The following is a 17,756-nucleotide window of genomic DNA, read 5'->3' as shown; positions in this document are numbered from 1 at the left end:
GGACATTCCAACAGCGTCTGGAGTCTAGGGTTCGGGCCAGGTACTTTGGAGCGGGCATGGTCTTCTGACGTTACGAGGTCAGTGGACGTGGAACTATGTGGGGGACATGTGGACTGCCGGAGTGGACAACGAATCCCTGAGGCTGATGGAGACAGCGGGCTTGGAGGTAGTCCATAATAAACATGTGGCAAGACAGAAGAGAAGTTGTACTAAGGAAGAAGGAAGTCTGAATGGCTGTGCCCTATCCCACTTGTTCCCACCTGATGAACTTGGACTGTAAAAGTTTGACTGTTACAAAGAACTTAGTATCCCATGCATTGTGTGCGGCAGCTCCTGAGGATGGAAGCCTGGAGACAGTGGAGGCCTGCCGCCTACAAGTGAGTGTGATGAACCCCACACCCTACCGCACACTGGGGATGCGACACCCTTTGTCTGTAAAGTGCCAGAGCGCAATCGGACAGCAGCGTGGTCACAAGTACTGCTCTCGGACACTTTACACATGCAGAAAATTGCTCATGTGCGCTAGCACATGTGGCGCCCCTGAGGGTTCAGTCACCACAGAGGTACTGCACCTCACCCAGAGGTGTGGTGTCTCTCTTCTCTCAGGTAAGGAGGGAGTGCTGCCCGGAACCCCAAACACCTGCATCCAACACTACACTACTCCAGGCCGGCTGGATGGGCAACATGCAGAGCGCAGCTGCTGAGCCCTGACCCTGGCTGGAGTGGGGGGAACCCAAAGGTAGGGGGAACCAGTAGTGGGTGTGGGTGGAGGAAGTAGTTAGAGGGAGCACTTTGGTAGGAGTATAAAATAGGGAAGCAATCTTATGGTGGCAGGACAGTTGAGTAGATGAGCAGATAAGTGAGAGCTGTTCAGAAAAACAGCTCGGGACAGTTCAGAAGAACAGCCCGGGAGCAGAGTCTCATTAGGAGCTCTGCTCCACAAGTAGGGCCAAGTCTGGAGGCCCAGGAGGGGAGCAGGGAGTAGGCTCCGTTCTAAGAGGGGATCTTAGGGGGTACGGGGCGTGCAGGATGGCCCCCGTACGCCCCGCACCTGTCAGAAGACAGGGGGATCGTAAGCCGCATTCTAGTCCCCTGAGGGTCAAGCTAGTCTGTGTAACTCCGACGGACAGGAGGGACTTGAGAGTACCCGAACAGGATTCAGATTGGGCAGCGCAGGGCAGGAGGGATAAAGACCCAGTGTGAAGACGGTCAAAATAGGAACATGAGAAAGTGGGGTTCTGCCAGGTGTTCCCAAGCTGCCTGAGGAAGGATTGAACCCCTGCCCAGTGAACGCAGGGCAACGTGGGAGGCCTTCACCTGTACAGTGCGCCTGTGGGCTGTCTTACGAACTGTGAGTAAAATCTCGGGTGACTGCACTGTACTGCCTCCGTCCATTCTTTCATCGGCGCCATTGTTCCCCCTGCACTACAACGCCCAGCGCAACCCACTCTCACTTCACTGCCCTGAGGCCTGCTCCACCTGTGGGGAGCCGTTCCATCACAAGCTGCCCTAACATCTGCCTCAGAGGACTGTTGCAGCGCTGGTGATCCTCACCAGGCACCACAGGTGGCGTCACGAACTTTCTAAAAATATTCCCATTTTGCACTGACCGCCCTGTGTCACGGACCGGGCCAGCCACCGTGATATTCCCCAACCGGCATCCAGAGGCCCGGCTGCCGAGTACCCCACGGCCCTGGGGGCGCGTCACACACTAGCTACAATTGGTCCATGTGCTGTCTGTGCGCATGACAGACCACACACAGCCTAAAAATATGCACATCTAAAGCAAAGAATCAGTATTAATAATGAGCATATTGCACATTATAAATTATGTGGTCTAGTCATTATTCACAAGCTCTGAAAAAAACAGAACAGAATGAGGCATAAAATACCCCACTAACATGTACAGTGCTGGCCAAAAGTATTGGCACCCCTGCAATTCTGTCAGATAATACTCAGTTTCTTCCTGAAAATGATTGCAATCACAAATTCTTTGGTATTATTCTCTTCATTTAATTTGTCTTCAATGAAAAAAACACAAAAAGAATTGTCCTAAAGCCAAATTGGATATAATTCCACACCAAACCTAAAAAAGGGGGTGGACAAAAGTATTGCCACCCTTTGAAAAATCATGTGATGCTTCTCTAATTCGTGTAATTAACAGCACCTGTAACTTACCTGTGGCACCTAACAGGTGTTGGCAATAACTAAATCACACTTGCAGCCAGTTAACATGGATTAAAGTTGACTCAACCTCTGTCCTGTGTCCTTGTGTGTACCACATTGAGCATGGAGAAAAGAAAGAAGACCAAAGAAGTGTCTGAGGACTTGAGAAACCAAATTGTGAGGAAGCATGAGCAATCTCAAGGCTACAAGTCCATCTCCAAAGACCTGAATGTTCCTGTGTCTTCCGTGCGCAGTGTCATCAAGAAGTTTAAAGCCCATGGCACTGTGGCTAACCTCCCTAGATGTGGACGGAAAAGAAAAATTGACGAGAGATTTCAACGCAAGATTGTGCGGATGGTGGATAAAGAACCTCGACTAACATCCAAACAAGTTCAAGCTGCCCTGCAGTCCGAGGGTACAACAGTGTCAACCAGTACTATCCGTCGGCATCTGAATGAAAAGGGACTGTATGGTAGGATACCCAGGAAGACCCCACTTCTTACCCCGAGACATAAAAAAGCCAGGCTGTAGTTTGCCAAAACTTACCTGAGAAAGCCTAAAACGTTTTGGAAGAATGTTCTCTGGTCAGATGAGACAAAAGTAGAGCTTTTTGGGTAAAAGCATCAACATAGAGTGTACAGGAAACTCAAAGAAAAGAACACGGTCCCTACAGTTAAACATGGCGGAGGTTCCCTGATGTTTTGGGGTTGCTTTGCTGCCTCTGGCACTGGACTGCTTGACCGTGTGCATGGCATTATGAAGTCTGAAGACTACCAACAAATTTTGCAGAATAATGTAGGGCCCAGTGTGAGAAAGCTGGGTCTCCCTCAGAGGTCATGTGTCTTCCAGCAGGACAATGACCCAAAACACACTTCCAAAAGCACTATAAAATGGTTTGAGAGAAAGCACTGGAGACTTCTAAGGTGGCCAGCAATGAGTCCAGACCTGAATCCCATAGAACACCTGTGGAGAGATCTCAAAATGGCAGTTTGGAGAAGGCACCCTTCAAATATCAGGGACCTGGAGCAGTTTGCCAAAGAAGAATGGTCTACAATTCCAGCAGAACATTGTAAGAAACTCATTGATGGTTACCGAAAGCGGTTGTTCGCAGTTATTTTTGCTAAAGCTTGTGCAACCAAGTATTAGTCTGAGGGTGCCAATACTTTTGTCCGGCCCTTTTTTGGAGTTTTGTGTGAAATGATCAATGATTTGATTTTTGCTTCATTCTCTTTTGTGTTTTTTCCTTGCAAGCAAATTAAATGAAGATAATAATACCAAAGAATTTGTGATTGCAATCATTTTCAGGAAGAAACTGAGTATTATCTGACAGAATTGCAGGGGTGCAAATACTTTTGGCCAGCACTGTATGGCCATAGGATTTCCTATGGATTCTGTAATGATTTAGTAGTGTAATCCACTAGTAAATCTGGACACAATGCACATTGAGTTAATATGTGCTTAGTGTACCTCTGACTGTGAGAAGTGTAACACATCACCATACCTTTTCTTACCAGTGTCCTCGGGCTGCATTAACCAAACATTGACGGCGTCCTGAGGAACCACCTTTAATAAAGATACTGTAAAACCAATGTTGGGTTATGTGGGTTGGCCACAGCTTTTTTATTTAACCAAAAAAACACCGTACATACATTGCCAAAAAACCTCCATCGTCCATGCTCATTTTCTGCTTTTTTAACCAACAATAAAATGCCAAAGGCCAACCGCTGGTTTATAGCGGGCCTTGTGAATAAAACTTATCGAGCATGGACGAGAACCGCCACGGCGGAAGGCAATGTAAACCTACATTGAATTCCGACCAACCCCACCCGAAAATAATAACGCCCTTTCCAATCCATCCTGTAGTCCTGACAAAAAAATATCCATACCTGTCTCATTAAGATGAACCCCATCACTCCTAAGTAAATCCTTGTTGTCCCCTTCTAACTCCCTATGTCTCACTGCCACCCCGCCCAAAGCCTGAACGTGTTTTGAAATCCTAACATTCAACAATTGTCTTGCTCGCTCGACCCCAGCTACGCTCCTTGCCTCTCGCCAATTGCTTCTAGGCACAATTTCTGACCATACTATCGTTGCACTTGAAAAGAATTCTTTAAATCTGTCAAAATCTTACTTCATCAAGGACAACAAATGTCCTACCTTCACCTTGCACAGGTCATTACCCCCTGCGTGAATTATAAAAATTACCTTGCCTCCAAACTGTCGGCTGCATTGTACCACCATGGGCAGCAGGGTGTTATGATCTGAAACAAGAACTAAGGAAAGATAGGGGAAAGCTGTCCCTACAGTAAGACTAAGCTGAATCCCTACGATGTAGCGGGCTGCCTGTTCCTAGTGAACAGACCCGCCTTCGTCCTCGGCTAGTTTGAACGAAGACCTATAGAATTAAGGGAGGGGTCCCTAAAAGAACTAAGGACTGGGACAAAAATGGGACACCTCCTAAACAGAAATCGTTGTAGAACACAAAAGACAAACTGACAAAAAGTACTAGAGGTCCCAGAGGACCAAGCAAACTGACAGAGAAAGGCACTGAAGCACCAGGCTAGCAAAACAGTCAAACAACACTGAAGTCCAGCAAAGCCAGAAGGGCGGAGCTGGAATATATAGGCAGATGGTCATGTGACCGCAAAACACAAGATCGAAAAAACTAACAGGAGGGTTCTAACAGTACCCCCTCTCTTATGAGGATCCTCCGGATCCCCCAGGCCCAGGCCTATCCGGAAACCTCTTGTGGAAAGCTTTAACAAGCCTTGGAGCAGAGACATCATCCGTCCTTACCCAGGAGTTGTCTTCGAGACCGAAACCCTTCCAGGAGACAAAATACTGTAATCTCCATCTATGCCATCTAGAATTCAAGATACGCGAAATTTCAAATTCGCCGTCTTCCACCACAGGAGGAACTGTGACAGTGGCGTCCCTATCAGATACGTCAGCCTTTTTCAACAAGGAAACATGAAACACAGGATTAATCTTCCAGGAAGTAGGAACATCCAACCTAACAGCAGACGGGTTAACAATCTGAAGCACTTTAAATGGACCCACAAACTTAGGACCCAGTTTTTTAGAGGGAATCCTCAACTGCAGGTTCTTCGAGGACAACCAAACCATGTCACCCACAGTAAAAAAAAAACACTTTACGTTTCCTGTCAAAATACTTCTTGGACTTCTTGTTAGCCTCTTGAAGGTTGCAACGTACATTAGTCCAAACTCTCTGCAAATCACCGGAAAAATTCTCCTCCTCCAGCACCGCCGACCCTAATTTGGAGAATGAACCAAAAGACGGATGTCTCCCAGTACAACAAAAAAAAGGAGAACACCCAGCAGAGGAGGATGTATGATTGTTAAGAGCAAATTCTGCGAGAGGCAGAAACTCAGACCACACCTCTTAATTTCTGCCACAAAACAACGCAAAAACTGTTCAACATCCTAGTTCTTTCTTTCAGTCTGTCCATTAGACTCAGGATGATACCCAGACGAAAATGACAAATGGACTCCCAACCTGTCACAAAAAACAAGCCAAAAGCGAGCCACAAACTGAGGTCCTCTATCAGAAACAATATCTGTGGGAACGCCATGGAGTTTGACAATCTCCTTAACAAACGCCTTAGCGAGTGTCTTGGCGCAGGGCAACTTAATGAACGGAACCAAGTGACACATCTTACTAAAACGGTCCACGACCACCCAGATGACAGCAAAACCCTCGGACAAAGGAAGATCAGTAATAAAATCCATTGTGAGATGCGTCCAAGGCGCACTAGGAACTTCCAGAGGGCAAAGCAACCCCGCAGCAAGAGTATGTGAAGCCTTTGACCTAGCACACACAGTACATTGACTCACCCACTTGATGACTTCCTTCTGCCATCCAGGCCACCAAAAACTGTGATTGATAAGTCTCTTAGTTTCCGAAATTCCTGGATGACCTGCCAACCGAGACTCATGACACTCCACAAACTAATCTCTCCTAAAGGCTCTAGGCACGAACAACCTCCCATGGGGAGTGTTAGATGGAGCATCATCTTGAGCTTTCAGAATCCCATTCTCCAAAACGGAGTCCAAAGCCACCACCACAACTCCTTTCTGTAAAATGCTCTCCTCCTCCTTGGCACCGACCGTAGGAGAGAAGCTGCAAGATAAAGCATCGGCTTTAACATTCTTAGTACCAGGGATATAGGTAGCAGAAAAATGAAACCAAGAAAACAAAAGCGCCCACCTAGCTTGACGGGCATTCAAGCTCTTGGCAGCATCCAGATAGATCAAATTCTTATGATCTGTGAAAACCTGAATAGGAAATCTAGCGCCTTCCAAAAAATGACGCCAATGTTCAAACGCAAGTTTAATAGCCAGCAACTCCCGATTTCCAACATCATAATTCAGTTCGTTTCTGAAAATTTCCTCGAAAAGAAGGCACAAAGATGCACTCCACCCTTGTTCTCCTGAGACAAAACTGGTCCGACCCCCACCGATGAAGCATCGACCTCGACCAAAAAAGGCTTGGTCTCATCAGGCTGCATAAGGATAGGGGCAGAACTGAACCTCTCTTTGAGATACTCAAACGCTTCAATGGCCTCAGTAGTCCACTGGGCCGTATTCGCACCTTTCTTGGTGAGATCGGTTAGAGGTTTAACAATTACAGAAAAATTCTTAATGAATTTCCTGTAATAATTGGCAAAACCCAAAAATCTCTGTATAGATTTCAAACCAATAGGCCTAGGCCATTCCTGCACAGCCTGAACCTTCACAGGGTTCATCTCAAAGCCCTCGCTGGAGACAATGTAGCCCAAAAAACTAATTTTCTGCACAGCGAACTCACATTTCTCCAGTTTAGCAAAGAGTGAATTATCAATCAATAACTGCAAAACTTCACGTACACTCTGCCAATGGGACTCCAGATCTGGCGAATAAATCAAAATGTCATCCAAATACACAACCACATTCTTACCTATCAAAGGTCTCAGGATGTCATTAATAAGGTTCTGAAAAAATGCAGGTGCATTGGTAAGACCAAAAGGCATCACCAGATTCTCAAAATGACCCACCGGATTGTTAAAAGCAGTTTTCCATTCATCACCCTCCTTCCAGAAAGAAATACTCCTGCAGAGCGTAAACAAGCTATACGGGCGTAACTGACCTTTTTTTTTTCTTTACTTAAAAGACGCTCACAATACTTAATCAAATGGTCAGCTTTACCACAATAAAGACATAAACCCTCGGCGAATCTCCGGTCTCTTTCCTGAGAGCGGAGTGACATTGCCCCCACCTCCATTGGTTCTCCGCTGTCAGAGCAGAATTTCTGGGAACTAGGACCTGACGTTACAGGAGTTTTTACATCATTCACCCTGGACCTCAGTCTCCTGTCCACACGAACAGCTAACTGCATAGCTTCCTGCAGAGTCTCAGGTGCAGGGAATGCAATTAGCAAATCCTTAACCCTTTCACTCAGACCAGCAAGAAATAAACATCTCAGCGCGGAATCATTCCAGTTAACTTCTGAGGCCCATCTCCTGAAGTGTGTGCAATAATTTTCAACATCATCTGACCCCTGATTCAAACGTCTAAGTTCTGATTCAGCAGATGACATTCGATCAGGATCGTCATATAATAGCCCCATAGCAGAAAAAAATTCTTCAACAGAACTTAAACACGGATCATTAGGCTGGAGAGAAAAGGCCCAACCATGTGGTTCTTTGCGCAAAAGTGACATAATAAAACCAATGTGCTGTGATTCATTCCCAGAGGACCTTGGTCTCAAACGACAATATAACAAACAAGCATTTTTAAAGGAAAAAAAATCTTGCTGTTTACCATAAAAAACATCAGGCAGTCCAGCTTCGGTTCGACAAAATGCGCTCCAGGACAGCTACTCACGTGTTGCTGAAGCTCGGCCACCTCCAGAGACAATCCCTGCAGGCGTTGAGCCAAATCCTGGACGGAAACCATACTGATCCCCGAATTTCTTTCCTTTAAGTTTTTTGGGCTGGACTTACTGTTATGATCTGCAACAAGAACTAAGGAAAGATAGGGGAAAGCTGTCCCTACAGTAAGACTAAGCTGAATCCCTACGATGTAGCGGGCTGCCTGTTCCTAGTGAACAGACCCGCCTTCGTCCTCGGCTAGTCTGAACGAAGACCTATAGAATTAAGGGAGGGGTCCCTAAAAGAACTAAGGACTGGGACAAAAATGGGACACCTCCTAAACAGAAATTGTTGTAGAACACAAAAGACAAACTGACAAAAAGTACTAGAGGTCCCAGAGGACCAAGCAAACTGACAGAGAAAGGCACCGAAGCACCAGGCTAGCAAAACAGTCAAACAACACTGAAGTCCAGCAAAGCCAGAAGGGCGGAGCTGGAATATATAGGCAGATGGTCATGTGACCGCAAAACACAAGATAGAAAAAACTAACAGGAGGGTTCTAACACAGGGCAGCACCTGTGTTCATCGAAGACCTCTGACCCCCTTCCAAAAGACAGAAAGATCACAAATTAAGACCCAATGGACGTATACCTGCTCTTTTTTCCGCCCAAAAAATGAAAGAATGTCCTATCACAAAAAGCATTTGTTTCGGCACGAAACCTGAAACAGAAAGAGACAAAAACGACTAACCATAGAGTCAAAATGCTATGCCAACTATAAAAACACTTGATGTTTACCATAAACATAACAACTATATCACTAAATCGGGATGGATGTATCTTCTAAAACAATCCGATTTCCATCTACCCAGTGCTTTGACTTCCCTTGATGACATACCGCACGCGTCTGCTGTCGTCGCTGCGCCTATACAAAAAGAGTGTGTCCCAAATTCCGAGGGATCTAATCCTAATTCACCAATAGCCTTTTTAAAAACTGCTGAAAATTGGTAACGAGTCATAAGTGTGTTATCCCTGTGTAACAAGAAAAAATACACTCACCTCTTATCGCTATATACTCCTTTATCAATTTTACTGGGCAGAAATCAGTTTGTAACTCATTAACAGATAACCAAGTGCCCCGTCCATACACATCCGTCTTAGATCTTCTAATACATATTTTTAAATATTCTCCCGCAAATCACCACATCCGACACCAACAGCCCGTTTGTCGATTTCTTTGAATGTGGAACTAACTCTCCAATCCTTAATGCTCAGAAAAATGCTAATGAGAAAGCTCCTCTAAATAGCGATACCTCCTCCTTGTCCCTACAAATCAGAACCAAAATCCTCATCAATTTAACTAATAATTGATAAGATATGGGGCGGCACTTGTCCAAAACCACTGTCTTCTTGCGCCATCCTTTTACTATTTGTCGCACTGCGAAAATTTTTGTCACATCCCTTTTATCATGCAATTTTAGAAAGAAAGCTATGCCCGATAGACACTTTGTCACCTTGCTTGCCGAAGCACTCACCTGCCTTAAAACTCTTAAATAATCCAAAGTTACCGATAACAAATCCCTAGGCTCATCAGAAGCTTTGCCGTTTGAACATACTAACCAATCCATCCACACTATTTCGTGTCCTTGCCACGTATCAGCTGATATGGAATTCCTGACTAAATCGCCAAGTTCCCCTCTACTATGCTCCACAAGAAAATGAGGGCAATGACAACCCACCGGATCCGCTGATGGATGAAGTTCCCGAAAAACCTGCATTTGAGAACGAGATAGAGTATCAGCCACAACATTTTGTGATCCCGGAACATGTTTGGCCCTAAACCAAATATTTAAATGCAGACACCTGAGCACCAAGTGTCTTATCAAAGCTAAGACCGGTGGGGATGACAACATTTGTGAATTAATGGCCGATACGACCGCCATTTTATCTGTCCAGCAGCAAATCCTTTTACTACTAAACTGCTTACCCCAAACTTCCAAAGCCACCACTATTGGGAATAACTCTAATAGTGCAATATTCTTGATCAGACCCAAATCACGCCAATGCTGAGGCCATTGCTCCCTACACCACTGATTACCAAAAATCGCTGCAAATGCATCCCCTCTGCATCCGTGAATAAGCCCATATCATCACTAGAGACCTCCTCCTCTTGAAATAACGTTCTGCCGTTGAATGTGAGCAAAAATTCTTTCCAGACCAATAAATCATCCTTCATATTCCGTGTCACCCTAATAAAGTAATGCGCTTGCCCAATGCCTCTGGTTGCAAGAGACAATCTCCTGGAAAAAACTCTGCCCATTGGTATCACTTTACACGCGAAATTCAACAAACCTAGCAAAACCTGTAATTGGTGCAGTGTAACTTTTTTATAACTGCTAACCTGATACACGCAAAATTGCAATATCTCAACTTTCTCCATGGGAAACCGCAAAACAAACTGCTCTGTGTCGATCTCTATCCCTAAAAACGTCAAACAACTCACTGGGCCCTCTGTCTTCTCCTCTGACAAAGGGACACCCAATGTCTTCATCAACTTACGAAAAGTATGTAACAAGTACCGACAAATCTGGGAATCACCTGGGCCTACGAACAAAAAATCATCAAGGTAATGCATCGAGGAACATAACCCTGTTTCCCACTTCAGCAACCATTCTAAAAAACAACTAAACATTTCAAAATAAAAAACAAGATATAGAACATCCCATTGGTAGGCACATATCTACAAAAAACTCTCCATCCAAATGGCAACCCAGTAAGTGTATACAATCCACATGTATTGGCAAGAGCCTAAAGGCTGCTTCACTGACTGACTTTGCTAATAAAGCACCTTTACCTGCTTGTTTGACCAAGAATATTGCCATATCAAAAGGTGTATATTTCACCCCTGCTTCCTCTTTCGATATACCATCGTTGACGGATAACCCTTGTGGAAATGACAAATGATGAATGAGGCGGTACTTGCCAGGCTCCTTTTTTGGTACTAAACCCAGAGGAGACACTCTCAGGTTTTCAATTGGAGGGACCGAAAATGGTCCGGCCATTCTCCCAAGCTCCACCTCCTTCATCAGTTTCTCCTTCACTATATCCTTTTTATCTTGAATTGACTTTAAGTTTGAACTGAACAGAGACACTGCTGAAAATTGAAAAGGTATCCTGAAACCCTCACAAAACCCCTTCTGCAGGACCTTTGCTTCCTCCCTCTTGTGATACTGATCTAGCCAATACAGTAGAGCTTTCTTTTTCACTGGTGTTCTCATTTGCACCGGCAGAACCCACTCTCGTATTCTGTTTTTGTCTCCGGAAACACCGCAATGCGGCATGTGCTCCCCCACATACTGTGCATTCATGCTTAAATTTGCACGTGGCATAAAATCGGCAGTGTCCCTCATTGTATAATCAACATGTCCCACTAGGCTTTGGTGTAGCTGACACGTGGGACTGACTGGTGGAAGATGAGCTAACGGGAAATGACCGCTGTTGTGGTCTCTGGGCCAAAATTAATTGAATCCATACATCCGTTGCTTTTGTGGCCCAACCATCCCCGTCGGCAGAACTCCTCATCGTATTTCCACCAGGCCGATCCCCCGTGTAATTTATGGGCACTAAATATGGTGTCCATGTAAACCATCAATTCAGGACCTTTTTCTGGCAGCAACCGACAGGTCTCATGAGCCAAGACAAGAAAAAGAACGTTCTTTATCAATAGTCACCTGATCAGCGAAAAGAAGAGGTCAAATATCAATATATTCACCGCCCCTGATCTTCTCCCTTGTTTCCCCGACCAGGTGAGTACCCAAAGGTGCTACTCCGCAATAAACGGAGTCCCTGAAAATCAAACTCTGTGTTATAGAATCCACCCCAGGCTGAGGAGAACACTCCCCACCCTGTGTTAATGGTGGGATACACTGCCCACTTTCCTGTTCCAAACTTATCGCATTTTTTAAAACCGCAACTAAATCCTTATTTGTATTCTGTGTTTGAAGTGGTGTGGACCATGCCCGTAGCATGGGACACTCACCCTCCATACGACTCCCGATCTGTGTCCTTGATGTTGCACCAGCCGGCTCCCTGAGTTGTATATCCAGCTCTGTTCTCTGTGTAGAAACTCCCGTCACCGACCGTGCAGATGCTCCATCTCCCCGTGCCGCGAAACAATCATCCCTGCGTCCGCAAGGAACCATGTGGCGCCTATGCTGTTCTTTTTCAGGTGAAGAGACCGAAATGCCAGACCGAGAGGATGAGCGGCTATCGACCGGTGAAATTCTTTTCCCTTCATGTCGTCTTCTACCGTAACTGCGATGTCACCTTATCACACTCCGTCTCTGTGCCTTCATTTCCGTAATTCTGCCGGACCCTGCAAAAGAATTATCCGAAGACGAAACTGCTTCCGAAAAATCTCCGTTCATGTGATGAGAGCGTCAACTCCCGCGATCATCCCTGTCCGATATAATATTCACTTTTTTATAACATTCAGCTCCACATCTATATGTGGACCGAGCTCTATTTGTTGTGTGATCAAAAACACAACCCCTGCCTTGACTATTGATCAAATTGCTCCTACTTGTGGAAGGCACCCTTCTACCCATTGATTCTTCTCTTCCTGACATCTGTTCTGTGTCCATTTGTATATTACTTTCTGTAGCACCCTGAGGATTCGGCTGCTACAGGGGTATTGCACCTCAACCCAGAGGTGTGATATTCCACTCCCGGGTAAGGATGGAGTGTGGACCTGAGCTCGGTAGGCTGCATGCACTACACACATCCCATTTCCGAGGAGCAGGCCGACGGTACTCCCACTTAGAAATGTGCAGGTATGACCGAGTCTGTTCCTGGCTGGAGTGGGAGGGGGGTGGTACATCCCAAGTAGTGTAGGGGCAGATAGGGGGAGCAGCCTGGGTAAAGTTAGGAGCTCATTGGGTGCTGGTCGCCTGAGCTCACACATAGAGGGTGTATATAAGGTGGGCACCAACTAAGAACAGGGTCAGTCAGTCTGCCAGCCTTTTGCAGAGAGAAGTCAGAGGAGGAAGAGGAGCAGAGAAGCCCCAGAGAGAGAGAGAGTGGAGCAGAGAAGGAAAGACCCAGAGGAGACAAAGAGAGGACTCTGAGAACCCAAATTCAATCCCCGGGTGAAGAGTCGGCAATAGGGTACCGGATCCCAAACTGGTGGGGGCAAAAGCACACCCTAGCCAGAGACCGGAGGCCGTGGGCAGCGTCTGCCACGGCCACCCACTACATCCACCCTGAAGGCATACCACGTGGAGGGTCAGGGAACCCAAGGCCAAGGGTGTCCCAACAGAAGGCCCGAGGGAGCTGGACCTAGGTGGATCACTAGTGGGGACGGCCAGAGGAAAGGACAGAAGGAGAGCTCAGGGTCACGCTCCGGACTTGTTTGGGGGTTTGCTGAATCCAGGACCTGGTGGACGCAGCACGGCTCGGGTGGTCACTTGAAGCTGGAGTGACCGGAACATCAGCAGTGAGTAAATACCCTAAACTGCACAACCCGACTCTGTCTTCATTTAACATCTATGCTGCACCACCACAACCCCCATCCTCTGCACCTGACCCCCTGAGGCTATACCCCACCCGTTGGGGGTTATACTATCAAAAGCTGCACCAACACCATCAGCCTCAGCGGACCCTGCTGCAGCGGCGGCCATAGTGACCGCAATACAACGGGTGGCGTAGTCGACATTAAGAACTTAATAACATCTGTAGGACTGCCACATACAACTGAGCTTGACACCCTGGGCACGGACCGGGTCACAGCCACTCGGAAGACTACAACCCCCATCTGATCCGGCTCCGGGTATTCCCCTAAAGAATATGGCCCAGGGGGCGCGTCATTTCCATCTGCATAACTCCTGAAGGGGTTAACATTGCATTGCCTACTGTCACATCCCCCCTCCAGTTCTCTAGGCAGCCTATTCCTCCCCTTGTCTCCTCTCTATGGCTGCTACCAGCTCCCCCCTTATCTATATCATTAAACTGCTCCCTGTGCTTCTCCAGCTCAGCTGCATTCCTCTCCTGTCCTGTCCTGGTAGATGAACGTCCTTTTCTCTGAACTGAGCTACTTCCGCTGATGTCATCCATGCGAGTCCGACGTCTTCCTGTACATGGACCTGGACTTGGACTTGGGCTAAGACGTGTTGGAGGCCTTGCACGCCGTCTGGGACTACCCTGCTATAATCTGGTGTCCTGTGTTTCACCCACGGCCTCTGGGGGTTGAGGGGGGTTAGCTATGAATGCCTGCAACCAGCCGACTCCTTCCTGGGCTATCTTCTCCCTTAAAAGCTCTTCCAAGCCTGACATCTTCTTTCTTCTTGTCAGGTAAGACGCTGTGTGACTGATCTTTGCCGCCTTTCCTTCATATGTATAATCATTTGAATACCACGCCCCCAAATCTCTCCTGCAGCCCCAGCCATTTCCCGCACTTTTAATTAACCCTCAAGGGGACTCACCACCAACTCCCTTACAGTCTTAGGCCCTTTCCTTATTTTATTCAGGGCCTTATAGCCCATAACTGAAAACTTCCTGAGTCCAGTATGTCTTGTCAAAGTTTACCTATGTGTCCTATTCAAGAAGTGAATGACATTCTCCTTGGACAACCATAACCACTGGTTCTACTAGTTTTAGTGATAAGCAGAGGCAAATCTAGGATTTCAGTCTGGCGCCCCCTTCTTTACATAGCTTAAATTGTTTGAGTAGTCTTCATGTGAATGCTCAAATGTGGTTTGCCTGCTTACAGTCATGTGCCGACTAGCTTCACTTCCTGATTCTCTCAATGTTCAGTGAAATACTACAGCCCCATATTCATTCTTTGGCCACTTGACAACTAAGGCCTGTTACAGGGCATCAGCAAAAGCACATCTGATGAGGTTTTGTTACAGTCGCCTGAGATCATAGTGACCAAAGTATGGGATGTCATTGTTTCCTCTCCAGCTGGAGACCACTAAAGCAGATTGTAGTAGATGAGGGGTGGGGAACCTTTTTCTGCCAAGGGCCATTTAATATTTATAACATAATTCAGGGGCCATACTAAATTATCAAATTGAAATTATCAACCTGGTATATTTGGTCAAATAATAAATTAAGTCACCCCTGATGTGACAGCTGGAACTGCTTCTCTTTTGTGCAGCTGTGATTTTAGGTGGTAGTTATGATGTGGCTACTTGCAACTGCTTTTCCAGGTTTGTGTCTGTCTGGAGTGCAGTTGACTCTTTCTGATAAGTTTTGTAAAGAATTTGCAGCAGAAAGTGGTTTCAAGCACAGATTTATAAAACAATGCATATTTCCTTGCAGTTGGAAATTCATCACTGCTCACGTGGGACTGGTGCATATACATCACATAGGAGACAGTGGGGATGGAGAATATAAATCAAAGAGGAGACCCTGGCGCTGGAGCATATATATCACAGGAGACGACACTGGAGCTGGAGTATATACAGTTAGGCCCAGAAATATTTGGACAGGGACACTGGTTTTGACATTTTAACTGTATACCAAAACATATTCAAGATACAGTTATATACAGTGGCTTGCAAAAGTATTTACCCTCCTTGGCATTTTTCATGTTTTGCTGCCTCGCAACCTGGAATTTCCTGGTTTTGCATCTCCCTGGTCTCCATGTTGCCTCTCTGATTAATGCCTTCCTTACCTGGGGTGAGAGTTTTGGTGGGCGACCCTCTCTTGGCAGGTTTGTTGTGGTACCATGTTCTTTCCATTTGATGATAATGGATTTGATGGTGCTCTAGGGAATCATCAGAGATTGGAGTATTTTTTTTTATAACTCATCCCTTATTTGTACTTCTTAACAACCTTATCCCTGACTTGTTTGGAGATCTCCTTGGTTTTTATAGTGTTTGGTTAGTGGTGCCTCTTGCTTAATGGTGTTGCAGCCTCTGTGGCCTTTCAGAAAAGGTGCGTATATACTGACAGACCATGTGACACTTAGATTGTACAGAGGTGGACTTCCTTTCACTAAGCATGTAACTTATGAAGGTAATTGCTTAGACCAGAAATTTTTAGGGGCTTGACAGCAAAACGGGTGAATACATATGCACATGCCAATTTTTATTTATTTGATTCCATAAAATTAATATATGTCTATATTGTTCTCACTTCACTTTACCGACTTAAACTATTTAGCGCTGATGCATCACACACAAATCAGATTAAAAATATATTTAAACGCAGGTTGTAAGGTAGCAAAATAGATGAAAAGTCAAGGGGGTGAATACTTTCGCAAGCCTCTCTTAATTGGTGGAACTCTTACAATAAAGCAGGTTAGTAAGTTTTAACACATTTAAAGTTCAAGGCAACCCCAGTTATAACAATAAACTAGATGGTGGCCCGATTCTAACGCATCGGGTATTCTAGCATATGTCTCCTGACCCTCCTTTATAATGCCCCATGCAGGAAGTCACATCCCCCGTATATAATACCCCATGCATATAATACCCCATGCAGGATGTCACATCCCCCGTATATAATGCCCCATGCAGGAAGTCACATCCCACTATAGTGCCCCATGCAGGATGTCACATCCCCCCTATATAATAGCCCATGCAGGATGTCACATCCCACTATAGTGCCCCATGCAGGATGTCACATCCCCCCTATATAATACCCCATGCAGGATGTCACATCCCCCCTATATAATGCCCCATGCAGGAAGTCACATCCCACTATAGTGCCCCATGCAGGATGTCACATCCCCCCTATATAATACCCCATGCAGGATGTCACCTCTCCCCCATATAATGCCCCATGTAGGATGTCACCTCTCCCCCCATATAATGGCCCATGCTGGATGTCACCTCTCCCCCCCCATATAATGCCCCATGCAGGCTGTCACATCCCCCCTATATAATACCCCATGCAGAATGTCACCTGTCCCCCCCTCATATAATGCCCCATGTAGGATGTCACCTCCCCCCCATATAATGCCCCATGCAGGATGTCACCTCTCCCCCCATATAATGCCCCATGCAGGCTGTCACATCTCCCCTATATAATACCCCATGCAGGATGTCACCTCTCCCCCCCCTCATATAATGCCCCATGTAGGATGTCACCTCTCCCCCCCATATAATGGCCCATGCAGGATGTCACCTCTCCCCCCATATAATGCCCCATGCAGGCTGTCACATCCCCCCTATATAATACCCCATGCAGGATGTCACCTGTCCCCCCCTCATATAATGCCCCATGTAGGATGTCACCTCTCCCCCCATATAATGCCCCATGCAGGCTGTCACATCCCCCCTATATAATACCCCATGCAGGATGTCACCTCTCCCCCCTCATATAATGCCCCATGTAGGATGTCACCTCTCCCCCCCATTTAATGGCCCATGCAGGATGTCACCTCTCCCCCCATATAATGCCCCATGCAGGCTGTCACATCCCCCCTATATAATACCCCATGCAGGATGTCCCATCCCCCCATAGTGCCCCATGCAGGTCCCCTATTGCCACATACAAAAAAAAAATCCAATACTCACCTCACTGCTTCTCTGGACTCCAGCGTAGCCGGCATGTTCACGCTGTGCGCTGTGACCGGTCAGGAGAGAGCACGGTGTAAGGACGTCACCGCGCCCTCTGACCTGAGACGTCACAGAGCATCAGCGGAAGACTCAGGAGCAGCTACGGAGGCACGGGGAGGGGTAAGTATGACGCCGGGTGCCGGGGTCCTGATCGA

The 17,756-nt window shown here is 46.4% G+C and overlaps 1 protein-coding gene across 1 annotated transcript in view; it reads left to right on the top strand.

The window, feature by feature from the left end:
- TEKTIP1 (tektin bundle interacting protein 1) overlaps positions 1-17,756 on the top strand; it is a 43,921-nt gene that overhangs the window by 12,234 nt on the left and 13,931 nt on the right. The window lies entirely within an intron of this gene.

The sequence above is a fragment of the Phyllobates terribilis genome, unplaced genomic scaffold (assembly GCF_046119375.1).
Source record: "Phyllobates terribilis strain yellow unplaced genomic scaffold, ASM4611937v1 Scaffold_1__5_contigs__length_1240528914, whole genome shotgun sequence".
Taxonomy (NCBI): Eukaryota; Metazoa; Chordata; class Amphibia; order Anura; family Dendrobatidae; genus Phyllobates; species Phyllobates terribilis.
The sequence above is the reverse complement of the archived record's forward strand: the minus strand, read 5'-3'. Positions and strand labels throughout refer to the sequence as shown.